This window comes from Ailuropoda melanoleuca, chromosome 1, assembly GCF_002007445.2.
Source record: "Ailuropoda melanoleuca isolate Jingjing chromosome 1, ASM200744v2, whole genome shotgun sequence".
In the NCBI taxonomy this organism is placed as follows: Eukaryota; Metazoa; Chordata; class Mammalia; order Carnivora; family Ursidae; genus Ailuropoda; species Ailuropoda melanoleuca.
Window position 1 is genome coordinate 124,406,614 of NC_048218.1, and position 27,094 is coordinate 124,433,707.

General features: G+C 44.7%; 1 long non-coding RNA gene across 1 annotated transcript; it reads right to left on the bottom strand.

Moving 5' to 3' along the window:
- Window positions 1–2,801: 2,801 nt before the first annotated feature.
- Window positions 2,802–10,222, bottom strand: LOC109490718. Its single transcript, XR_004622941.1, has 4 exons — window positions 9,923–10,222; window positions 6,677–6,761; window positions 3,820–3,960; window positions 2,802–3,051 (listed from the first exon to the last, which is right to left on the bottom strand). It is a non-coding gene; the product is annotated as an uncharacterized LOC109490718 (long non-coding RNA).
- Window positions 10,223–27,094: the final 16,872 nt, after the last annotated feature.

Consider the following 27,094-nt stretch of genomic DNA (forward strand, 5'->3'; position numbering starts at 1 on the left):
GAGATATCTGCACTTCCATGTTCATTACAGCATTATTTACAATAGCCAAGATATGAAAACAACCTAAATGTCCATCAGTGGATGAATGGATAAAGGAGATGTGGTTGTACACACACATACTCTCTCTCTCTCTCTCACACACACACACACCGAAATATTACTCAGCCATAAAAGAATGAAATCTTGCCATTTGCAACAACATGGATGGACCCCAAGGGCATTATGCTAAATGAAATAAGTCAAACAGAGAAATACAAATACCATATGATCTCATTTATATACGAAATCCAAAAACAAAAAACAAAGCTCATAGATAACAGAGCATGTTTGGTGTCTGCCGGAGCGTGGAGGTGAGCAAAATGGGTGAGGGAAGGAAAAAGGTAGAAACTTCCAGTTATAAGATGAGTAAGTCATGTGCATGTAATGTACATATATGTAACATATAGCATGGGGACTATAATGCATACTGTACTGCGTATTTGAAAGCTGCGAAGAGAATAAATCTTAAAAGTTCTCGTCACAAGAAAAAGAATTTTTGTACCTATGTGTGGTGAACAGATGTTAACTACTCTTATTGTGCTGATCCTTTTACAATATATACAAACATGGAATAATTATGCTGTATACCTGAAACTAATATAATGTGATATGTCAATTATAGCTCAATAAAAATTAATAAAAAACTAAAAATAAAGGATGCTTATTTAAGGTAAGTGAAGAATTTTGCCAGGCAATTAAATAAAATTTTCTGAGGTATAATTTACATATTAACAAATTAATCCTGTTTTGTGATTTTAATATGGTTTTCATAACATGCAGCTGTGTAACCATCATCAACATCAAGATACAGAGCTCCCTTGTGCCCTTTGTGGTCAACCCCTGTCCCCCCAAGCCAACCCTTCATAAGCACTGATCTTTTTTTTAAATCCCTATCACTTTCCCTGTTCTAGAATGCCATGTAAATGGAATTTTACAGTATGTAGGCTTTTGAGCCTGCATGACGCATTTGAGAGTCATTTGTGCTATTCCGTGACCATTAGTTCACTTATCAGGTAAATTTTATTAATGCTAAATTTGTTGTTGGACAGTTAATAATTATTGATTAGACTAGGCGCTGTTCCAGGTACTGGGAGTACAGCGGTGACTAAGAGAATGTGAGTCCCTGCCTCCCATGAACTGACACCCTAGTATTGGGTACGGGAGCAGATCAGCAATAAACACGTAAACTCTACTTTTGAGATAATTTAACTTCAAGTCCCTGTAACTGCCGCAGTAGGACGTGGGAGACATGGGATAGAGACATGGGATAGAGACATGGGATAGAGACATGGGCAGAGGTGGGCAGGGGGTGCTGATTTATCTAGAGTGGTCTTTCGAAGTCTCCCTCGGGGATGTGACTTGAGGTCGTCATGATAAGGTGGGGCAGCCATGCAAAGATCTGGGGAAATCGCAAATGGCAGAAAGGGAAGCAAGTGCAAAGGCCCAGAGAGGGACTAAGCTTGGCGGGCTTGGGGACAGAAAGAAGGCCCCAGGGACTGGAGAGTGGGGAGCTGGGGGTGAGCTGGGGTTAGCTGGAAGAACTGGGTGGGAGCCTGGTCAGGTGGATCTTGTAGGCCCACTGGAGCGTGGGTTTTGTTCTAGTTGTAAGGGAGTTTTAAACCAGAGAGGGATGTGACACAATTTATACTTGTTTACCTCTCACTGCGGAGTGGGGGACAGGATCAAGATAGAGCTGGAGAGCTGTGTCTGTGGACTTTCAATGTGTTTGAGAAACAGCTGGCAGTGACTTGAACCAGGACTGGAGCAGGGCAGATAGTGAGAAGTACTGGAATCTTCTTCTACCATGCGGGGCAGGAAAAAAAATCCTCAAAGCACTTAAATTTTAATATTTATTTTAAAGGCTTTGAGCATAAAAATCTCCTTAATACACATCTGGAGAAACACACAAAAGTTTTAAATCCCTCCATGTAACATAAAATAGGGTTAATGACTGGTCTGTCCAGTGCAGGTAAACTAGTCTTGATAATGGAGGTCGATTTATTCCAGAATGGGGGAATTCATTTAGATTCACTGCAGGCACTGACCAAATTAAGCCAGGAGCTCACAGCGCTCCACTCAGCTTGTGTTTTGAGAACGACAGGCAGTGAGCTCACGAGTACCATAGTTTAGGTGCACGTGACCCCCACTTCAAAGGGCTCTCCTTGTGGATTGGATTCCAAAGTAAAGAGCAGGAAGAGACTCATGGCTGAGGCTGTACCCGGTCAGGTCTCACCACAACCACACTTGTGAAGCTTTTGGCTCAGACAGAAAACATAAAGTGGAGTCAAAAACATGGTGAGCCACTCACCACAGTAAACTATTTCAAAAATTCATGCTTTCCTATGGCCTCGGGACGTGAAGGCCCACACAGAAGACACTCGGCGCAGTGATCAATATCTGACCGCCATTTTGCCAGCCAACCGCCATTTTGCCAGCTCACACTAGCCTCCCTTGTAAACAAGTATCTCGGTTCAGAGGACACAAGAGAATACAGCTTCATGCAGTGTTTAGCTCCTTTAGCTGTTCAAAGGATTGGAGGCCTTGTTTGTTTTGAAACAAGGAACCAGCCTCCTCTGACCACATCTTCCTACCCTCACAGGACAGCCTGGCAGGCAGTCAGACCTGAGTTAGAGGCAGACCCGGTGACTGTCTGTCACTGTCCCGCCCCATCTGTGCCCTGCTTTCTGTGTCCTTGTTTGGTTTTGTTTTTAGGGTGGGTTTACCTGAGGGCCCCCTGCTCACCTGAATTTCCGTTAAGGTAAAATAGACTGCGAGTGTTGGACAGAAAGGCGGACCAGCACACGACCAGCAGCTTTTCAGAGATGGCGTGTCAGTCCTGTGTTCGCTCAGCCAGGAGGCAGGAAAGTGGGGGATGGGAACAGCAGAGTCAACAGGCCTGTCTGCAGGTCTCTCTCCTCCTCCTCACTGTGAGCCTGCCCCAGGGGAGATGGGGTGGCCAAGGCGCTGGCAGAATCTCTGTAGGGCTTAGGAAGATCCCAGAAGAGGACTTCCCTGAGAAGAGAAAAAAATAGAGGGCAGTGTCACCTAAATAAAGAGGTAAACTGAGGCAAGCTCAAAGAGATGAGATTATTCAGGAATAGCAGAAGAATTGCAGTTGAGGACACACAAACCATAGCAAGCTGCAGGCAGACCCGCTGAGGGCTCGGGGTGGTCTCTATTTAGGGGCAGAAAATGTGAAGAGGAAGGAATTCAGTCAGTCTGTGAAAGTCACAACATGTGGACACCAGCTTTGAAATTCCCCAAGCAGACGGAACCGGTCCATACAAACAAAACTCAGGTTAGTTCCTTTCTGTGAGACCAGCCTGACCTGGGTCATTTCTTGTTCGTGTCTCTGGAAAACCATCAGGGAAATCGTCCCAAGGTCAATATGAGGCAATCCTTGATTAACACATTATCATTTAAGAAAAACTCCAATATTTTCCAATTCCAATACACCAGGCATTTACAGGAAATCAGTCTCTCAGACCTTAAGGCCTGCTTTTCTGAGGGCACAGGCGTGAGCCTCTCCATTCTCTATCCCCTGGTTCCATTTCAGATTGAATTTCTCTGCCAGGATGGGAGCTGATCCCCTGGGGCCTCCGCACAGGTACCCAAGCCTTGTCTCTCCATCCCCAGCTCCTATGCCCATGCCATGAAAACTAGTACCGTTTACTATAAGGCATTGCAAATAAAGAATTTCTTTCTCCCCTTTTCACAACATAACAAGCTTCTCTAAAGGACAAAGGCACTGGCAATGACACTTTAACCACAGCTGCTTACCTTTCTAGATATTAAAGAACATCTAGCTGAGGTCGCGAGTGGAACACGGGAGATATATCCGGAGGAGGAGAGAAGAGAGTGCAGAGGGGGTCCTCACTGATGGAATAGTACCGAAGTTTCCTCGGGGTCGCCTGAGCCACACTGTCCAGACATAGCTTGTGAGCATCTCTTGGTATTGGTTCATTCATTAAAATCTTTTTTTTTTAAAGATTTTATTTATTTATTTATTTGACAGACAGGCAGAGAGAGAGGGAACACAAGCAGGGGGAGTGGAAGAGGAAGAAGCAGGCTTCTAGCAGAGGAGCCTGATGTGGGGCTTGATCCCACGACTCTGGGATCACACCCTGAGCTGAAGGCAGACGCTTAACGACCGAGCTACCCAGGCGCCCCCATTCATTAAAATCTTTGTCTTGTACCTGACAAGAGAGTGTATGTCTTGGCACAGAGCAGAAGCTCGATAGATGTTAGGTATGAATGTTATGATTGCTGTTACTTCTAGTAAGAGCACAGCTGCTGCTATTGTAGGTCATATTAGACATGGGACTGAGGGGCACAAAACTTCTTCTAGAAGAGGGGGCACATAGGTGAGTGGCCGGCCATGACAGTGTCACCAGGGCTGAGCCCCTGTAGACCAGACTTCTATGGGACCCCAGGGAGGAGAAGCCTGGCTAGGGGTGGGAAGGGATGCGTGCTGCTTCTAGGCAAAGTTGGAACCGAGTGGGGTTTTGAGGGACACATAGAGGCTGGTCAGGTGGAACAGTCAGAGTCTTCATTGCAAGGAACAGAAACAAACTCCAGCAGGAACCTACAGAGACATCGGCCGGCCACACAGTTTCTGGGAAGGCTATGGAGGCATTTAGAAAAGCAGCACTGGTGTGAGAGGATGCTGTGGGTGTGTGACGTCGCAGACAGCCCCGAGAAAGGGCCTGCTGCTGCCCCAGCCCCCACCATGGCCAGCAGGGCCACCTCCCTGCCCCACTTCTTGGTGGCAGTACTTCCAGATTGCACATTCCAAACAGCTACAGCTGATGAGCCAAGACCTGGCTCCCTGCCCACAGATTAGGTGCCAGGGTAGTTGGCAAATTGAGTAATGGGGTCTTTTTGACTTCTGTAAAAGAAGGCGGGTGCTATTTCCCACCAGGATTTGAGGTGAGGAATGTCCTCACACATGGGAAGAAGGTTCAGAGGCTGTGAGTCAAAGTGGGCTGAATGTTTTCCACAGCGGTGAAGCAGGGAGGAAAGGGCATTGGGGCAGAGAAGCCAACATCTGCAGAAGACTGACAGCGCGGTGCTTTCGGAGGACTAAGAACTTCAGTGTGCCTGGAGCATGGGGTTGGGGAGGGAGATAGTCAAGGCTGGAGCTGGGAAGGTAGACAGAGTCTAGATCAAGGGAAAGCCTGTTCTGTTTTATGTCTGCTAAGGAGTTGGGTCTTTACTTTGCAAAGGAGGGCATGATAGGTTTGAAGTTTGGGGGTGGAGGTCGGGGATATAGAGGTGGGAAGGGGACTGTCAGGGAAGATCAGATTTTTAAGTCTGATCTGGGTACTCAAGGGTCTTGCCAGAGCATATCTTCTCTATGATTTAGATCAGGGATGCTTTCTTAGCTTCTGTGGCCATCGTGCCATAGGGTGAGATCCACCTTTCCCAGATTGCAACGATCACAGAGGTTGTTCCTGGACTATAAGTCCCTCTTACATTTGAGGCAAATGTAGACACAGGCAGGCAGAAGCTGGCCAGGGTTGCCAGGAACTAATTTGTTTAGGTGCCGCACAGGTAAACTCGGTTGCAGCTCATTTTCCCAACGGTAAAAGCACCGCGGAGGCAAACACAAAAAACAGACATCCTTCGGGTCTCCTCGTGCCTACGTGTCTACAGATTTCATGGCTTAAACCTGAGGCGTGCTGACAATCTGGTTAATTCGGGGCTGGAGTGCTGCTAGCATTTTAGAAACCCTGAGAAGGGATAACATCGGGGGAGGGAATGCTCGTGGTGAGGTGCCAGGGTTTGCTGCTGCCACAGATACTGCTGTCTGTGGCACTGGTGGGAAAAGGCAAGGGGAAAACCCATTTCCATCCTTACAGGGAAAAAAAAAAAGAAAGAAACAATAATTCGAACTTAGAGAAACTGGCCGTTCCAGCTCACCACCTGTTCCCTACATTCCCCACCATACCTGCCCATAGAAGCAATGGCAGCAATCTTTGCAAGATACCTTTTTAGTGAGCCCCCCCCCCCCGCCTACCCCACTGGCAGGTCCTTCAACACTGAGGACAGTCCTACTTGTTAATGCCTGGAAAGCCTTGGGGGTGTGGATCATAGGATCACAGCAGCTGAGGGGGATTCTATACAGTCCTTGACAGCAAAGGATGCCAGGAGCACAGTGATTTTGGATCTAGAAAACCCTGTGATCCACTCGTGGGGTCTCACAACAGCTGACAGTGAAAATAGTTTGGGAGCTGCATGGCTCCATCTTTCTATATGACAGTGTATACATTTTTTAAAAAACTAAACCAGGATTTTAAAATAGTGAGGAGACTTTTCCCTGGATGAATGTTTTCGGCTCTAAAGGAATTATCTGACTAACGCATCCAGCTGAGATCTCAGAATGTATTTTGGGGGGGAAGGCAGTGAATCACTTGGTTCCTTCTTAAACCACCTTGACTAGATAAACGTCAGATGTGTGCTTACACTTATTTGTGGAGAAGCACCTCGAAACACCACCATCAGCGTGGAAAGGGGCAGGATCATCACTGCTCTCCATCGTTGTGGGTGGAGTGGGGCTTAGGGGAATTTCAGTGCCACTGTTCAAAGACATTACAGTGACCTTGGGGGAGACATATCTGACGGCTCATTTACTCACGGTTTTGTAGACACAGGCACAGAGCTGTTCTTTCTGTTGTTGCTTCAACAGAGTAAGAGGCATCCTTTCCTCTGGAACATTCTGGCTGAGTTTGGGGGCAATTCAGAGACCAAGTCAACTCTGCGTGCTCTTACCCATTATGCAATTTTTTAAAAATGTGTCTTATTATATACTTTACATTGAACACTTCAGGAAAGAAAATAAATACAATGATTTCAAAATGCAGTCCCCAGACTCAATAGATAACCCTTCGTAATTACTCCCAATTGATATCTAGAAATGTATAATGCTAAGTCAATTAATACCTAAAAATAAGAAAAATAACTATGTAAGTATAAATCTTAGGGTTGGGGAACATACACTACCAGTCACTTCCCCACTTTGGCTTTTTTTTTTTTTTAGCATGATTCAAATGTGTTTCAATCACATATCCAGCCATCACAAGAGTTTAATTAGACCATTGCTGTTTCACCTTAAGCTGAGTCTCAGGACGTCTGGGTGACTCAGTTGGTTAAGCATCTGCCTTCAGCTCAGGTCATGATTTCTAGGTCCTGGGATCGAGACCTGCGTTGGGCTCCCTGCTCAGCAGGGAGTCTGCTTCTCCCTCTGCCTGCTACTCCCTCCACCCCAGTTCGTGCTCTCTCTCTCTCAAATAAGTAAAATCTTAAAAAAAAAAAAAAAGTCGAGTCCCAATACCAGTTTCCACACCGTTATTCACCACAGCCAAAAGGTGGGAGCAACCCACATGTCCACCAACAGATGAGTGGACAGACGAAATGTGGAATATCTATGCAATGGAATATTACACAGCATTAAAAAGGAAATTGTGACGCAAGGTACAACATTGATGTACCCCGAAAACATTATGTGGACTGAAATAGGCCAGACACGAAAGGAAAAATGTGTGTAATTCCACTTACGTGGGGTACCTAGAGAAGTCAAATCCATAGAGACCGAAACTAGAACAGTGGTTATGAGGGTCTGGGGGACAGGGGAACAGGAGTTAGTGTTTAATGGGTAGTTTCCATCTGGAGTGATGAGAGAGTGCTGAAAATGGTTGGTGACGGTGGCCTCATAAAGACGGGAACGTACTTGAGGCCGCTGGATCGTACACTTAAAAGGTGGGGGTGGGGTGGGGCGCCTGGTTGGCCCCGTCAGTAGAACGTGTGACTCTTGATCTCAGGATTGTGAGTTCGAGCCCCATACTGGTGCAGAGATTACTTAAAAAATAAATAAATAAAATCTTTTAAAAATTGGTTAAAGTGTTAAGTCTTGTTACGTATATTTTACCATAATTTAAAAAATGAAACAAAACAAAACCCGAGTCTCAGGAGAAAAGATTTTCAGCCCAGGGCCCATTTTTTGTTGCTCAAGACCACCTGGATTTTTCTTTTCTTTTCTTTTCTTTTCTTTTCTTTTCTTTTCTTTTCTTTTCTTTTCTTTTCTTTCTTTTTCTTTCTTTTTTAAGACTTTATTTATTTATTTGAGAGAGAGAGAGAGAGAGTGGGGACAGAGGCAGAGGGAGAGAATCTCAAGCAGACTCTGTGCTGAGCACGGAGCCTGACTCAGGGCTCGATCTCACGACCCTGAGATCATGACCTGAGCCAAAATCAAGAGGTGGCCGCTTAACCGACTGAGCCACCCAGGCTGCCCAAGACCACCTAGGTTTTTCTTAATTCGGGGTCTCTCTACTCTTCTCTCTTCCCGGAGTCCTCTTTATCAGCATTTGCATAATCAGTTCCTTCCCAACATTCAGATGTCAGGTCAAGTTCCTGCTTCTCCAGTCTCTCTCTTGACACTGTTATTTGTTTCCTTCTTTGTGGTCTGTCTCCCTTCACTAGCCTATAAGCTTCCCCCCAAATGCCATCTGCTGCTCTCTGGTACTTAGAACAGAGTCCATCCCTAAATTGGTGCTCAATAAATGTTTGTTGAATGACCGACCCGGTGACTCTGGCCCTTAAAGAGCCTATTTGAAGTCAAGTGCGGACGCAGGGCTGTGCCTCTGTTTTCTGGAGCCTGCATTCTTCTCCTCTCCCTCCCTTCCCATCCTCCCCCTCAACTTTCCAAACCCTAATTCCAATTTAATATCATTTAAGTGAGTAATACCGAACCTCTGGACAAGGACCTCGCCCATGTTAAAGTCCAATTGGTCCACACCCGCCAAGCCCGCCCTGCCCATGCTGGGGAGGCTGGAGAGGCTGGAGCTTTGGAGCAGGGAAGTGATCTGAAAGTTGGCAAAATCAAACATCCTGGTACCTGGGGCCTCAAGGCATGATTCTGGAGTGAAATGGAGGAACAGCCAGTCTTGCTCCCATGGTCACATTAGATGACTGTCATCTGCTTTACTGCAAGGTTCACTGCTAGCTGTGATAGGCTGAGGAAGCCTTTAGGTAAAAGAACCCAGGAGCCCCCTGAACTGGTCTCCATTCCAGCTTCTGTTCTCATACGATGATGCCCTCAATGCTGCCATTCTCGAATCTCTGGAGCAGTGCATTACCAAGCATGGCCTGCGAGCTGGGGGCTGGCTACGGCTTCAAAGAGCTCTGTGTTTTGGGAAATATTTTTGTCTAGTGAGCTCATTTCAACCCTTCAAGTTTTACCAGCAGAAAGTTGCATTTATCTACAACAGCTATTAATCTGCGTGATCACAATCCCCAGGGACCCTATGCAAGGTCAAAGGCAGAGATCTGATCTGCCATCAGTGATCTCTGGTGGGCGACGTGAGTGGAAAATAATCTTTATTTCTTATAGTAAACGTTTTTCTAACATAGGGGTTTTACTTACCCTCATTAAAGGTACCTATAATTTTTACTTAGTGCTTTAACCACAGACTGCAAATCACCTCTAGAGAGCTATGCTGGAAATGCAGGTTCTTTGTCCCAGGGAGTATTGGGAAAAATACGAATTCAAACACATGACTCTTGGAAAAACGATTCAAGGTATAGACTGATGGAAGGAATGGACAGTAACATCCATATATTTTTCTTACAGTAGTAAAGAATGCTACGTGAGGAAAATAATATGTGTTTCTGGATGATTTTGCCCTTAAATATGGGATTATTAATGAGTTTCCTCACATTGGCCTCTTTCCATAACTGCCACCCCACCTCCCTGCCTCTTCTTTGTTTTCTCTATGATTCGTGTAGCTGTCAAAAGAAGTAGGAGCTTCTCCAAAGTTTTGCTAGAGCAGTTGAGAAAAGAAAAACACTCTAATCTGCTGGAAAGAAAAGCAAGCGTTACTCATACCTCATGCACTATGCCAGCTGAGTCCTCTCCGTGTCTGTCAGCTGGGGGATCATGTTCTCCAACTGGGTCCAGCGTGTTGCATTCAAGCGCAAGGCCAATGGGAACAGTTCACTGCTCCTTTCTGGTTTTAAAAAACAGCACAAGCATGTGTGGAGGGGATGTCTGTGTGCAGAAATTATACAAGTGAGTAGTTATGTTTACACATCTATGATGATGGGATACCTCTGCAGAGACATATTGAAAACAAGACAACGCATCTTCGAGTTTCATATAGTTTGACATGGGTGGCCAATGAGTTTATCTTTGAAGCATTGTTTCGAGTGGATACATTTTAAGTATTTCAATGATTGGGTTATCTGAATAGGAAATATAACAAAATTACTCTTGCTGGAAATTTCTCTAACGAGCTATTGAGTTAAAGATAATTAATTATGGGTATTTGGGTCTTATTCTGATTTTTGGGTTAATATTATAGGCTATAGAGACATCCTATGCATATCTCCTCTCTCCCCATATTGAGTTTTCTATCTGAATGTATTTTGAATTTGCTAGTGTGATAGGCAGAATAATGCTCCCCTCCAAAGATATTTACATCTTAATCCCTAGAACCTGTAAATGTGTGACCTTCCATGGCAGAGGGACTTGACCGATGTGATTAAGGTCAAGGAGCTTGAGAAAAGATGATCCTGGATTACCCAAGTGGGCCCAATTTAATTGCATGTGTCCTTAAAAGTGGACGTAGAAGGCAGAAAAGTGGGTCAGAGAGACAGGACATGAGAAGGGCTCAACCCACCATTGCTGGCTTTCAAGATGGAGAAGGAAGCCATGAGCCGAGGAATGTCAGTGGCCTTGAGAAGCTGGAACAGGCAAGAAAACAACTACTCATTTAGAACCTCCATAAAAAGGGGCACCTGGTGGCTCAGGACTTGATCTCAGCCCAGGTCTTGATCTCAGGATCGTGAGTTCAAGCCCCACATTGGGCTCCACGTGGAACCCACTTAAGAAAAAATAAAACCTCCAGAAAAAAAACAGAGCCCTGCCGACACCTTGATTTTTGCCCGGTGGGAACAAATAGGACTTTTGACCTACAGAACTGCAAGACAAAAAATTAATGTTGTTGCAAGCCACTAAGTTTGTGGTCATGTGCACAGCAAAAATAGAAAGATAATATAGCTGGCAATTTCCGGATATCTTTAGCTGTTGAATTAGGGAAACAAGTAGAAAATATGGAAGCTGCCATGGTACAAAAGAATTCCTCTGTACCACAATGTCCACAATAGCCAAACTATGAAAAGAGCCCAGATGTCCATCGACAGATGAATGAATAACAGAAGATGCGGGGTGTGTGTGTGTGTGTGTGTGTGTACACACACACACACACATATATGTGCAACAGAATATTACTCAGCCATCAAAAAATGAAATCTTGTCATTTGCAACGACGCAGATGGAACTAGAGGGTATTATGCTCAGCTAAATAAGTCAATCAGAGAAAGGCAATTATATGATTTCACTCATATGTGGAATTTAAGAAACAAAACAAAGGAGAATAGGGGAAGCAAGGGAAAAATAAAACAAGACGAAATCAGAGAGGGAGACAAACCATAGGAGACTCTTAATCATAGGAAACAAACTGAGGGTTGCTGGAGGGGAGGTGGCTGGAAGGATGGGGTAACTGGGTGATGGGCATTAAGGAAGGCATGTGACGTAATGAGCACTGGGTGTTATATAAGACAGATGAATCACGGAACTCTACCTCTGAAACTAATAATACTCCGGATATTAATTAATTGAATTTAAATAAAATTAAATTTAAAAAAATTCCTCTGCACCTCCGGTTTCAAAATCAGCCAGTCTTAAATTTCACCTTCCCTTGTCCCTATCGCTACAAAAGGAAGAAAATAATCATGATAACCACTATCATTAACGGAGGTCTTGCTTGTATCATACAGCGCACTGAGCACTGCAAAGATGATCTCACTTAATGACCACATTAACCCCCATGAAGAAACAGAGGCTTTAAAAGATGAAGAAATGTACCCAATATCACACCGTTAGAGGAGGCAGAACCAGACTGGGACCCAAGAGCCTTTGATTCCAAGCCTGTAAGCACACAGCCATAACTCTGAAGCTCTATCCCTCTCCTCTAGCCCCACCTTTGTTGCAAAGGTAGCAGGACAAGCGCCTCTAACCTTGGTCAGCAGGGCAAGCTTACGTCTTGGATTTTCCAGGACCATCCTGCTCATTTACATATTCTGTGTCATTGTCCTCAGAACTTACCAAAATGTCCCCCAAATTCCAATTTTTCTTCAAATAGTAAATATTATAATATTAATATTTTGGAGTCCCCCAAAACCATTGATCGAATCATTTTTCCTTATTCGTTATTCAGAAAACATGGCCCAGGTACCACTTAGGTCACTTAGTCCCTTAGTGTTGGTGATTTGGTATCTATTGCATCCACTAAATTCCACTCTGCCCAGTTCAGCTGGTTTATGCAGCACTAAGTGAAAGGTAAGTTGGGCTACAATCCTGGCCGTTTGACATTTAGGGCACCTTGAACTGGATGGCAACCCCGGATACACAAATTAGGACCTAGGGAAGGACAGTCCAATGCGGAGCATCCCAGATGCGTGTCTACAGCCACGCGATTGTCATTCTAGACTCCTGAACAGCACAGCTGAGCTCTGAAGCTGCCAGGATCTTCTCCCCAATTTCAGGTACCTATCAGGGTCCATGCTGTCAATTCCAGTCTCCTGGGGCTGTGCTGCAAGTACGCACCAGGCCAGGACTTGAGGATCCTTCAAGGCAGAAGCAGGAGACCAGAGGCTCCTATCACTTGCTCTCGGTTTGTGATCCAGTTACAATTTCTTCTACTGTTACTCACAAAACATGTGACATTCTCTGTCCATATGCAAACAACATAGAATCCAATCTAGAAGTGAATGCTACAGATTCAGTAAGATGATAGAAAAGAAAGGGAGTCTTAATTACCTTTAAAACAAAACAAATGAAAAAAGATTTGTGCTAACTGGATTTGCTCCAGAGCTAACTGGAACTTCCTACACGGGTCTTGAGAATGGAAGTGATACAGTCACTTCGGAAAACAGTTTGACACTTTCTTATAAAGCTAAACAATTCTGTCATAGGACCCAGCGATCCCAGGCCTAAGTATTTAGTCTAGAGAAATAAAAATGTATGTTTGCACACATAAAAAAAGACTGGCTGTAAATATCCATACTGGCTGCATTTATCATTGTCCAAACGCAGAAACACCCTAACGACCTTCCATTAGGGAATGGTATAAACCGCGGTACATCCACACTAAGGAATGTGAGTCAACAAGGAAAAGGAACCATCTACTCATACACACGACAACCTAGATGAATCTCAAATGCATTCTGTTAAGTAAAGAAGCCAGACTCAGAAAGCATGATGTGATGTATGACTTCATTTAGACAAAAACTATGGGAAGAGAAAACAGATCAGTGGTTACCAGGAGCCAGCAGGTGGAGGAGGGAATTTTTCTGGATGATGGTGAGTGCAGTGGCAGCTACACAGCTGCACGTGCTTGTCAAAACTCATAAAAATGTGTATTAAAACACTTGCATTTTATTCTATGTAAATTACATCCCAATGAACCTGACTATAAAAAGAAATGACATCTCTTCTTCATCGGATAAAGGCAAACCCCATTCTTGGCTCCTGCAAGATAAGTTTGCATCTAGGTGATCCCTGTACTGAGGGAACACTGCTGGTCTGGGTGTCTCATGAAAGAATTGACGTTGTTCCTCGCAGCCTCGCCGTGCCCCGCACATGCTGGCCCTGCGTGGATATGGCTGCCCTCCCAGCCCCGCCAATCTGTGCATACCGTGCCCTCAGCTGGGGGTGTTCTCTCCCAGCTGCTGCCCAGAGTGGCTCCTGCCGGTGCTACAGATCTCTGCCTAAACATCACCTCCTCTGAGAGGCTCTCCTGGATTCTCTGCTGTTATGCTGCCACCATGCCCTGTTTGCTTCACTGATCTTTCACTTTTTATTCTGTTTATTGATTGACTTGTTTATCACCTAATTTCCCTGGAAGTGGAGGCCCCGTGAAAGCATTTTTGCTTTGTTTCCTGTCATATTCCCAACACCTCATGCAGTTCCTAGCGCAAGGTGAGCGCCCCTAAAATTCATATGTTGAAATCTAATCCCCCAATGTGATGGTAATTGGAGGTGGGGCCTTTGGGAGGTAGTTAGGCCGGGAGAGTGGAAAGTCTCTTGGGAAGGAGCCCTCAGAGAGCTCCCTCCCCCTGGGTGGTGCGAGGGTACATGTTGAACTACACTGAAACCCAAGCTGAACCCTAATACCTTTGCCCTGTGCGATCCCGAAGCGTGAACTCAGACACCTCTAAAATACGAAAGAATCAGGTTTGATCAATACATTATGCAAGAGCTTCTCGCAGGCAGTCAATTATTAATTGATAAGTTAAAGCTTTTCCTAATGAAGAGGTCATTTTAAGAGGTAAGTTCCAACTTAAACCACAGTCCAAGATTCAGATATCGATTTCTTCTCTGGTAATTATAGGCCAAATGTTTATATTGTAGGCTTATATATTAATTAACTAAATATTTATCCCCATTAATCAAACACTATGTCCGCTGGAACCACCAAACAACATTTTTCACTCAGGGTTTTCGTTACACACGTGATTCAGTTTCTGGCGCGGACCCTTTGTACCCGCTCTTCTCTCTGTCTGGGACACTCCTCGCCCATGACCTCCTGGCTCACTGCTGCACCGCCCTGGACACTGGGCTCAAAGGTCAGCATATTAAGAGGTTCATCCCCGACCACCCAGTGTAGTCACACACTCATCATCCTCCCACCCAGTGCTCTGTGCCCCCCCTTCCCCCCTCAGCTACGGTGTTCACCTGCCCCTCTGAATAGCTGGTTTATTTGTGCCTCCTCACGAGGATAGAAGCTCAAGGGCAGTAGAGATTTTTTTCACTCTTTTACTTACTGTTATTCCCCAGGGCCTAGAACAGTGCCTGGAACACAACAGATAATCGATTAACGTGTGTCAGATTGGATGACTATTGGATAGTTCGATGTCATTTACAATTTCAACAGCCTCCTGTTTCCCCTCTAGACCGAAGACATTTGCCTTCTCAGCGGGTGTCTCTAGCATGCGAGAGGTCAGAACTCAGAACCCTCCCCTCCCCCTCCGCCCTTGGCTGCGCCCCCACTTCTCCCTGCCTCGCTGCTTACCTTACCCTCTGGGTCCTACTCAGGTGCAGAAAAATAATAAACTAACCAGAACTAATGGGTATTAATGGTGTAAAAAAAATTTTTTTTAAATGGAGACTTTAGAAAGCCCTTTGCCTTAATCAGGAAGAACAATTTCAGATTAAATCAAGAAGGGACGCATGTCAGCCAGAGCGTGGGCATGGTGGTTAATGGTTTCAGGACTAATGTTCCCTCTGGCGTGCCCCAAATCAGACTTCAGAATGATCCAGGGAGCAATAGCTGCGGGCTGTGGAGGATTATTTATTGGCTTCTGTGATTTGGTAAATGTCCTGAGCATGTGAGTGACATGTGTCCCTGGTGCTGCAGGAACAGCAGGCTTCGCCCATATAAGGTACACACCTTAGCTGTATAGACACGCTTGCTAATGGGTCATGCCCTTGGGTTTGCAATCCAGTATTTTCCTGCAGCAAAGTAGCAAATCACAGGACATCTAGTGAGAGGAACCCTTCCCTGCCCTCAATAAACTCCGTGTCATTGCTAGATTAATAGGTGTTCTGTCTCCAACCCTCCTAGCCTCATACGTTGGAAGGTACAGTGGTTAAAATTTATTGAGTAGCTTCTCCATTCCTGTCCTTTGTATCATGTCAACATCCCCGTTTCCTTCTGGGTGTTTTCTCCTGCTCCTAAGTTTGAGTCTAGGTTGGTGGTTGATTTCTGCTGGAAGGAGTCTGGCGGGGATGGCATTTGGTGGTGGAGGGGGGCACTTAAAATTGCGTACTGCCTCGCTGTGTGTCTGTTACAATCTCACGGAGTCTCCGTGGGGCCAGTTCAGGGTGGGGCTTACCGCATTCTTGGCCAGTTCGGTCTGTGCTTTACAAGGAATGTACCTGATGTGAGTCTGTGATATGTATCTTTGCCCTTTATGAATTCTCTACAGATCAGTTAGAGCCAAATCTTCTAAGACCTCCCTGAAAGAAAGGTTTAGAAAAAAAAATAAATTAAGTGGCGCCTGGGTGGCTAGTCGGTTGAGCGTCTAACTCTTCTTGATTTCGGCTCATGGCATGATCTCGGGGTCGTGAGATCGAGCCCCGTGTCAGGCTCTGAGCTCCGCACACAGTCTGCTTGAGATTCCTCTTCTCCCTCTCCCCTTTCTCCACTCCTGCTCATGCTCTCTCTCTCTAAGAAAGAAAGAAACAGAAAAAGATTCATTAACTCTTCTCTGATCCTCTAAGACTTTCCTGATGAAGACAGGGGGAACATATTTTTAGCGATAAGCCTCACTCTTTCCAGGCTTTCTGGCTAGCACACACACACGGAATGTACTTTTAATATACAGAGTCTCAAAACCCAAGTTCTTTCATCATTCAACAAAAATTAATTGAGGTCTTTCTATGCACCTGCAAGTGAGAGTGACTCAGACAGATTGAAGGCCAGGGGGCTGGGCAGAGTAGGCAGACTGTTACTGCAAGGGGTCAGAGCAGGGACAGGGGAGGCTCTCCAAAGTACCCCTCCCCAAGCCACCACCACCACCAGCTTCCTCCCAGGGCCCTTAGGAGAACATGCTGGGACACAGAGGTGTCCCCCACCTTCATTTTTTAAGGCAACATCGATCCCTTCCCTGCAAATAAATTTCCCATGCTGACTCATTAATTTGATGAGAACAAAAAAGGAGTATAGCCTATAGATGTTTGGGAGACGTGCAAGAAACGTGTTTGATGGTGAATCATTAGTTCAATTCCAATTTAACCCGGTTCGAACCAAAAATCCACTGCTGGCTCCAGGTAAGTAGCAATCTATACCTTGTGCCACGACACGTCACCTGAATTTCCCCTCTGCTTCCCCCATACCTCAACAAATATCTTTTTCCTTTATTTACCTCTCATTGTATCTTCTCTCTCAATGTGGTGCTAGAAGTACGGACACGGGGAAGCCAGCGCGCCCTACTGAGGTCAAGCCCTAAAGACAAGACAATCCTTGCCCCTCTTCCCCCTGCCACCTTCCCCAGGTGACGTTGGGATATGACCAGAAGAGAAGCAGGAGCCAACTTTAAGAGATAGGAAAGATGTTCCCCGGGCTAACGTCTGCACAAGACCAGCTGGGTGGTAAAAATACAGGAGTGACTGCATAACTCCCCACCGTCTCCCACACCAAAGTTTGGACTTGGCAAGTGTTAGCAGTCCTCTTCTCTGGATGATCTCTGGAAAATGTTCGTCAGGAGTCTTCACCCTCCTTGGGCAGCTCTGGCTTCCACATATAAGGTAGAAGTGGTAGGTATTTAGTAATAACATTTAATCAGTAATTCCAAGCCAAATGACACGTGACCTTGACAGCAGTCTGTGAAGGATAACCTAGCACAGTAAACACTTTAAAAAGATAGCCATACTCTGATAAAGGCAGTGTGATGAACACATTGCTGCAGTTCTGACAAACTTGATTTCTCCTGCACATTGGAAAAAGTGTTCATCCACTCCTGGGTGGACAAAAAGTCTTCCCCACCGTGGGTCTGGTATTTGGCTTTACCCTTGAGCTACTGAAAACAATAGCAGCTGGGTGGCTCAGTCAGTTAAGCATCTGCCTTCAGCTCAGGTCATGATCCTGGGGTCCTGGGATCGAGTCCCGCATCAGGCTCCCTGCTCGGTGGGGAGCCTGCTTCTCCCTCTGCTTCTGCCTCTCTCTCTCTCTCCTGAATAAATAAATAAAATCTTAAAAAACGAGAACAATAGCAACTATGTATGTATTGACTGCTAAGCTTGAGTAAGAGTCTGGGCTGAACACTCGATCTTGTTTCATCATCTCGTTCCACCCCCACAACAAACCCGTGCGGTAGGTTCTATCACCATCATTATTTTTGAGATAAGAAAAATGAGGCAAGGAGAAGGTATGAAAGTTGTTAGGCTTGGACTTCTGCTGACTGTGAATGTGGCCGATTCAGGTAGTTGGATGCCAGCTCCATGTGCTCATTCCCCCCACCTAACTCTTTACATGGTGTCGTCTACACTGGCTGGCACCCCCATTGGGGATCTCTCTTGGCTTCTTTTTTTTTTTTAATAATAATTTTTTATTATGTTATGTTAGTCACCATACAGTACATCCCTAGTTTTTGATGTAATGTTCCATGATTCATTGTTTGCATATAACACCCAGTGCTCCATGTAATACATGCCCTCCTTAACTCTCTTGGCTTCTTACAGTCCCCTGAGCAGGGCAGGGGAGGCAAGTGGGAAATCACAGGAAGGTAGAGGTGATCCGGGGGCTGCAAGAAGTGGAAGGAAGTATCTTTTGTGCTCCCCTCATTGCAGGAATGATATCACCAGGCAGAGCATTCCACATTCATTTGCAGATCCCTCCCCATTCAGGATTAATGGCTGCCCGATGTTCAACATGGGGTTGCAAGAATTGTGCTAAATATGGAAAGGATGGCTTTTTTGTTTTTTTCCTGCAGCTAATGAATTGTGTGAAATGGAAGAGTGTGTAGATGTGTGTGTGTGTGTGTGTGTGTGTGTGTGTGGTATATACCCCCCATTCATTAGGAGGAAAGGGGCTAAAATACTTGCTTTGATCTTTCACGCCATGCTCTGTACTCGAATCACACTCAAAAGTGTGAACACTGCAGTGATCTTCCAGTTCTTGGGCTTTACCAGTTCTGACTTTGGTTTCTATCCTTAGAGCTCTCTTCTGGGTTGTTGTTTTCATCAGCGTAGTATGCAGAGACCACCTCTAAATTCCAAAAGTCTTGAGGTTTAGAAGCCATTACAAAGTTAACCATGAAGATACTGACATTTGCAATTACTCTTCAGATTGCTTTGGGAAAAAAACAGCCCATTAAAGCTCTCTTTCCACAAGTGCTCCCCTCTGTTTGGCCCAGGGCTAAATGAGACCAGGCTTTGGATGGGGGATCCGAAGAGCCTGGTCCGAGTGGGGGATCCGAAGAGCCTGGTCCGAGTGGGTTTGGTCCGAGTGGGTTTGGATGCGCCCTGATGGGGAAAAAGAAGTTAAGGAGCCGTCGTTCTTCCCCCGACTGGGACATCCGAGGAATCGAAACAGGGGAAGATGATTCACAGTTTCTGATCGCTTCCATAAGCCAAGCACTGGGCTAGGAGCTTTTACGAACATGTTTCAATCTAACTGATACAACTTTATAGCTAATGGCTAACATTATCAAGCACACTCTTGTGCGTGCTTTCCAACTATTAACTCACTTCAGAGTCACAACAGCTAGATAAAGCAGATTCTGTTATTATCCCTACTTTAGAACATGAGGACACTGAGTCATGGAGAGGTAGGTAACTTGCCCAAGGGCATGCAGCTGGTACCAGGCAGAACCAGGATTTAAACCCAGCTCGAGAAACATGGTTCTTCACTCTGTGCCACGCCACCTCTCAGGATGAGGGAAACAAAGCTCAGAGAGGTTACCTGGCTCAAGGTCACACAACGAGAATGGCAGTGCCAGGGCTCAGAGCCCAGTTTTTCTGGCATCAAACTGCATGCTTCCTGCTACACCTCACTGCTGCCTGGATCCTGTATTCACTAGGAATATTTCTTTCTAGGGGCGCCTGGGTGGCTCAGTTGGTTAAGCCTCTGACCTTGGTTTTCAGCTTGGTTCATGATCTCAGGGTCATGGGGTCAAGCCCTGCATCAGGCTTCATGCTCAGTGGGGAGTCTGCCTGAGCTTGTCTCTCTCCCTTTCTCTCTGCCCCTTCCCCTGCATCTCTCTCTAAAAAATAAGTAAGTCTTTCTTTTTTTTTAAAGAAAGATTTCATCCTAACCTTTAGCAGCAAATTCAGATAAACATCCTTTACAGTTTCTCTGTTCTTTTCCTGTCTCCTTGCTCTCCTCTCTGCTTTTCTCTTCTCTCCTCTTTCCTTGCCTTGTTTTTCCTCCTTCTTCACCCCTCCCTTGTTCATGCCTCAGGTCTGCCAGTAACGCTCAGAAAAGGCAATGAAGGTGCAAGAGGTTATTGAGGCCTGACCTCGTTAATTATATGATGACTTATATTAGCTTAAGAGCAGCTGCCAATATGACCGGAAGTTTGTTAATAACTGAAAAATTAAATACTTATCTCGAGAAATGTCTACATGATGGATTGGTCCAATTGTTGTGACAGAAGGGGATTTTGATTTTCATTATGGTCAGCCTATTGGCCAATTAGGATCAGATCATTAAGTGCTCACTGGATTAATTGCTTAATGATTTGGTCAAAAGTTTGGTTATTGTTATCGGTGTTCAGGTTAACCAAATGACACAGCCTTATCCCTAAGCCAGATCCTAGGAAGCCAGCAGGCAGAGACATATGGGCTACCAACCAAGTCCCCAGTTTGTTATCCTGGGGACAACTCAAGTTTCTAAGACACCCACAGTCTTTTTTTTAAAAAAAAAAAAAGGCATTTACAGACATCGTCAACACCTTCAGGACTCCAGAACACTCATTCGTGTCTACAACCCTTTTCATACATCACACAATTCGTATTTATTCTCCCACTCAAGGACTAGTACTGTACAGGGCTCTGATCTTGATCCTATTCTCTTGTCCCTGACTGTTCATTCCCTTTCATGCTTCAAGTCCCATCCCTTGTTGAGAACCTCCAGATCCGTGTCTCTAGACTGAACTGGTGTTGCTAACCACCTCTAAAGTCTCTACCTGGAGGTCCCTCGGGCATCTTAAATTCAACCAGACCTAAATTCCTAGACCTTTCCCCATACAATCTATAAATGATATTTCTCTGCTGCACAACCTAAGCTCCTCAATGCACCCTGAGTCCTCCCTCTCCTGTGCTCCGTAGTCAGTAGGACCTCCGGGGTCTGCTAGCTTAGAAACCAAGGAGCGATCTCCCAAATATCCCCATTTCTCTATCCCTATTGTTACTGCCTATTGTCTCATCTCTCAAAGGGTACTGTCACAGCCTTACAACGAGGATCTGGGAGAGAGGACATGTTTGCTCCCTTGTTTGTTTTCACTCTGAGCTAGTGAAGGGCAAGAACTGTGTCTTATTCATCTTTAGACACAGTTGCCAGCAGGACTGAGCTAGTCGCACCTCACCAGAGTCCACTGTTCATATTGCCGTGGAATCTCATTTGCCACAAATCAGTCATCCGCATATTTTCCTCGGTTTTCTATCACTTACAGAATAAAGGTTAAGCATATTAACATGGCATGCAAGGCGGTTCAAAATCTGGTCACAGCTTGGTACTCCATCTTCCCAATTCCCACCTTTCCTCTCCATCTAGCCGACACTCCAGCTCAACCCAGATGCTCTGGTTCCCCGAACATGCCGTGCTCCGTGTGGCCTCATGCCTTTACACATACTGCCCATCCCACCAGTGTGACCTCCCCAGCACCAGCCCTAGCCCTGCCTGGAAAGCAGGTGCTTATCTTTTCAACCTGAGCTCAACGTCTCTGTGTCTGTGACACCTTCCCGGACACGTCCCAGACAGCTCTTTCCTCTGCAAGCAGACACCCCCTTGGTTCTTACCTCCATGTGTGATGTTGTTTCCTAAGGATTTGTTTATTTGTATCATCGTCTGTATTGGTGTCCTGTGGCTGCTGTAACAAGTTACCGCAACCTGGGCAAAACAACAGAAATGTGTTGTCTCACAGTTCTGGGGGCCAGAAGTCCAAAGTCACTATCACTGGATAAAGTCAAGGTGTTGGCAGGGCCACACTCCCACAAGAGGCTCTAGGGGAGAGTGTGTTCCTTGCCCCTTCCAGCTTCTGGGGGCTGCTGGCCTTCCCTGGTTTGCAGCCACATCACTCCCATCTCTGCGCCCTCCTCCACATCACCTTCCCCTCCCTCTGTATTGTACAATCTCCCTCTGCCTCCCTCTTATAAGGATACATGTAATGGCAGTTAGGGCCCTCCCCGATAATCCATGATAGTCTCCCCATCTCAAAATCCTTAATCATACCTCTAAAGACCCTCTCTTCAAATAAGTTAATATTTACAGGTTCCAGGGATTTGGATCTGATACTCTGGGAGGGCCAACATTCAGCCTACTTCCCTGTACCCATAGACTGGGACCTCCAAAAGGGCAGGGGATGTGGTTCACTCATTTTTTATTCCCAGCACTTAGCACTAATAGGCATTCAATGGATGTTGAATGAAAGGTTGGGGAATAAATGGAATTGAACACTGTCATTTGCAGATGTTGGCTGTTTATTTATTCAACAAAGCATGTGTTGATCCTTACGCACCACGTGCTGCACTAGGGACAAGAAGTACAGTACCAACACGAAACAAACATGGCTTCACCCTCATGGAGCAGACACTCTGGGAGGGAGTCAAGCCTCAAGAAAGGACACATATAAATAAATATATGACACAGTATTATAAGGGTTAGGAAAGACAAGAGCAAGGATCAACAAGAAAGTACAAAGGTGTGGAGACCAGCAAAAGCTTCTCAAGGAAGCAATGTTGTAAGCTGAGATCTGTAGGATGAATAACGGGTAAGTGGGGACCTGAGGGGACAATTATTCCAGGCAAGGGGACAATAGATTCACAGGCCATAACGCAGCAAACAGCTTGGTGAGTTCAAGGAACAGAAAGGTGTCCAAGAGCCTGGAGTGTAGGATGGGGCTGGGGCACAGGGAAGAGCTGGGTTTTACTGTTAGCAGAAGGACCTTCCTCAAACGTTTTGTGTTGAAGACCCCAAATTTCTAGTTATGCTGAGAACCAGTGGCATCATCAAATGACACGTGAGTGATCCTAGGAGAGAATAAAAGGCTCGAATACAAAAGGCTGGTGTATATAAGTACTTGTTGACTGACCAGAGGCATAAGAGCATGATACTCCAAGTTCGCAGGAGATGGGGTGACAGAAGGTAGTACGGCTGGCTCTGTTAACAAATACACCCAAGTTTTATTGCTTACAGGGTTGAGGGAGCCACAGGGACAGGGGATTGTTATAGAGGGGGTAAGACATTTAAGGTAATGCTTGCTTGTTTCTAATTCCATAATCTTACCAACTGCTCAAAGTCAGAGCTATATCAGAAAATTTGAAGAACAATTCCTTTTTGGGTAAAGATTTAATTAATTAATTAATTTAGAGCGCTAATGGGAGGAGGGGCAGAGGAGAGGGGGAAAGAATCCGAAGCAGACTCCGTGCTGAATGCAGAGCCCAACGCAGGGCTCGATCCCATGATCCTGAGATCATGACCTGAGCCAAAATCAAGAGTCAGATGCTGAGGCACTCAGGAGACCCTAAAGGATAAATTTTGGGACAAATTCTGAGTTTGGTATTTACTGAGTACGTAAAGGAAAAAGCAAAGCATAAGCAAGATGTGGGACCAATCTAAGATATGATTTCCAATAATCCCTTAGTTCACTCTTCCTGGTTTAGTCATGACAAACCGGGGTTATTCATGCCTTCAATTTTTTATTCTTAGTCATGCAAACTAACATTTATTGAGCACTTACTATATACTCCGGTACTACACTAAACATTTTACGTGCATTACTTTGTTTTACCTCCTTTTAGGTAGATATTGCTTCCATCCTTATTTTATAAGTGAGGAAGATAAAGCAGAGAGGATAAGTAACTGGGCAGTGTGATTCCAGAAGCCTTGTTCTTAAAACCATCTCACTAGTCTGTCTACCCCTTACTTACATTTCTGAGATTTAGATTTTACCTTGTCTCCTTTCAAGGAAATTAAGGTACGTAATAAAACATGAGGAAACCAAAGTGCTTTCTCACTCAAAGATAAGTTAAAATCCTCCATCCAAATTGTAATAGAATTAAAAAGAATAATCAGTATATAACCCAAGGATAAAATACGAGCATCCGCGTCTATAGGGATAAAAACAAACAACTGGATAAATAAATAAGTGGAGGAGAAAGACCAACTCTTCCTTACAGAATATTCCAATTAGTAATATAGAAGGAACGAGGGGGGAAAAAATCACCATTTGAACACCGGAGTCATAATGCTGTAGGCAAGATCCACCAGTGGATGCTAAAATTAGTGTGTGAAAAGTTAAAAAAGAAAAAAATCAGGATATTTGCATCGTCTCAAATGATCTCCTCCCCAGCAAAATAAACTATTAACTAAAAAAGGCAAAAATAGTAACTGGACAGTTGGAGAAACCTGGCAGACACCATCTTAACCAAGAGATCAAGGTTAACGTCACCGCTAAGAAGACATAGGTATATCATGTAGCCTGATATGATACCCTCAGAAGGAACATCACTTCTGTGGTGTTGTTTCCAGTAAGACATGATCTCAATCTAAGCATAATATCCCAGAACCATCAGAAAATATCAGATAAGCCAAATGAAGGGACATTCTACAAAATCACCAACCAGAACTCTTCAAAAGTCTCAAGGTCATGAAAGACTCAAGGTCAAGGAAAGACTAAGAAACTGTCACAGATGGAATAAAACTGAGAGGACATGACAACAAATTGTGTGTCATCCTGACTGCATCCTGGAGCAGTAACAGGATAATATTAGAAAAACTGGTAAAATCTGAATCAAGTTTTTGGTTTAGTGGATAGTATTGTACTAATGTCAATTTCTTCATTGGGCTGGTTGTACTATGGCCATGTGCAATGTTCACTTTAGAGGAAGCTCAGTAAAGTGTCTACAGGAATTCCTATACTGATTTTGCAACTCTTCATAATGCTAATAATAGTGCATTTTTTTAGTTTAAATAATAATAATAGTCAGAAGGTCAAGTTGAATATTCCAGCAGAATACAAAGAGTAGACCACAGCAGGAATATATTGTATATTCCAGAGCCAGGGCCAACATTTCTTTTTTTTTTTAAGATTTTTTTTTTTTATTCGACAGAGATAGCCAGCCAGCGAGAGAGGGAACACAAGCAGGGGCAGTGGGAGAGGAAGAAGCAGGCTCCTAGCAGAGGAGCCTGATGTGGGGCTCGATGCCATAACTCTGGGATCACGCCCTGAGCCGAAGGCAGACGCTTAACCGCTGTGCCACCCAGGCGCCCCCCAACATTATATTTCTGAGAAACCTATTTCCAAACAATCCAGCCACAGTCACCCCTTAGCCCATTGACCCATAAAATCTAGTTCACCCAAAAATACATAACCCCACTCTAATCATGAGAAAACATCAGTCAAATCCCAATCAAGGAACACTGTACAAAATCTGATGAGTACCCCCCAAAACTGTGAAGGTCATTTTGATGCTTGGTTTTCTGTCAGTTTGGCGAGACTATAGTATCCATTTATTTAATCAAACACTAATAGGGGTGTTGCTGTAGCTCGTTGTGGTCAACATCTGTAATCAGTTTACCCTTCTTTTTTTTTTAATATTTTTTTATTTATTTATTCGACAGAGATAGAGACAGTCAGTGAGAGAGGGAACACAAGCAGGGGAGTGGGAGAGGAAGAACCAGGCTCATAGCAGAAGAGCCTGATGTGGGGCTCGATCCCAGGACTCTGGGATCACTCCCTGAGCCAAAGGCAGACGCTTAACCGCTATGCCACCCAGGCGCCCCATTAGTTGACCCTTCTTAAATAAAGGAGATTATAATGTGAGCAGACCTCATCCAATCAGTTGAGGGCCTTAAGGTTTCTCAGAGGGGCGCCTGGGTGGCTCAGTCGGTTAAGCGTCTGCCTTCGGCTCAGGTCACGATCCCGGAGTCCCGGGTTTGAGCACATTGGTCTCCCTGCTCAGCAGGGACTCTGCTTCTCCCTCTGCCCCTCACCCCGCTCGTGTTCTCACTCTCTCTCTCTCTCAGATAAATAAATAAAATCTTAAAAGAAAAAAGAAGTTTTCCAGAAAATAAGAAATTCTGCCTCAAGACTGCGCCACCAATTCCTGCCTGAGTCTTTAGCTTGGCAGCCTGCGGTACAGATTTTGGACTTTGGACTTGCCGTGCTCCCCAGTCACATCAGCCAACTCCTTAAAATAAATCTGTGTGTGTGTGTGTGTGTGTGTGTGTGTGTGTTTCTGTGTGTGTTTGTGTGTGTGTGTGCGTGTGTGTGTGTGTGTGTGTATAGTACATATGCTCTCTTGGTCAGTTTGTCTAGAGTACCCTAACTCATGCAGTCATCAGAATAACATTGTATGTTAATTATAGTTCAATTTAAAGAGACAGAGAGAGGGGCATTTGGCTCACCCAGTCGGTGGAGCATGCAACTCTTGATCTCAGGGTTGTGGATTTGAGCCCCCTGTTGGGTGTAAAGATTACTTAAAAATAAAATCTTTAGGGGATGCCTGGGTGGCTCAATCAGTTAAGCATCTGCCTTTGGCTCAGGTCATGGTCCCAGGATCCTGCAATCGAGCCCCGCATCGGGCTCCCTGCTCAGCCAGGAAACTGCTTCTCCCTCTCCCTCTGCCTGCTGCTCCCCCTGCTTGTGTGGGTGGGAAGCTGGAACAGAAGGACAGTAGGTAAAACTAAAGAAATCCGAAGAGAGTATGGACTCTAATTATGTACTAATATTATTTATTAATAGAAACAAATGTATCATGCTAATTTAAGATGTTAATCCTAGGGGAAACTGGGTGTCAGGTATATGGGAACTCTCTATACTATTTTGTAATTCTTCCATAAATCTGAACCTATTTGAAAATAAAAAACTGATTTTGAAAAATATATATGAAGTCTATCGTTTCCAAGGAAACAAAGTTTGAATTCAGACACACCTTCCATAGGGCTATAGTTACCATGTATCCAACAAAAATGAATAAATAGGAAAATATGTAACATACAGATAAATAAGAATATTAACATAATAAACAAAAATCATGGGTTACAGTAATATTTAGACCTATTTGCAAGACCACTGAATCAAAGTAACAAGAAAAATTGTTTTGGAGTTTCAGACCCAAAGAATCCTTTCATTAACTGTTTCTGAGTTCTATCCCTAGAGAAGGATCTCTCCTCTTTATCTCTATTTCTTCAAAGACTCATAATTCTGACACAGGGTGTGTGACTAAATGCATCCAAAGAATGTTCTGCCCAGGTGAAAGAAAAGCAGAGAA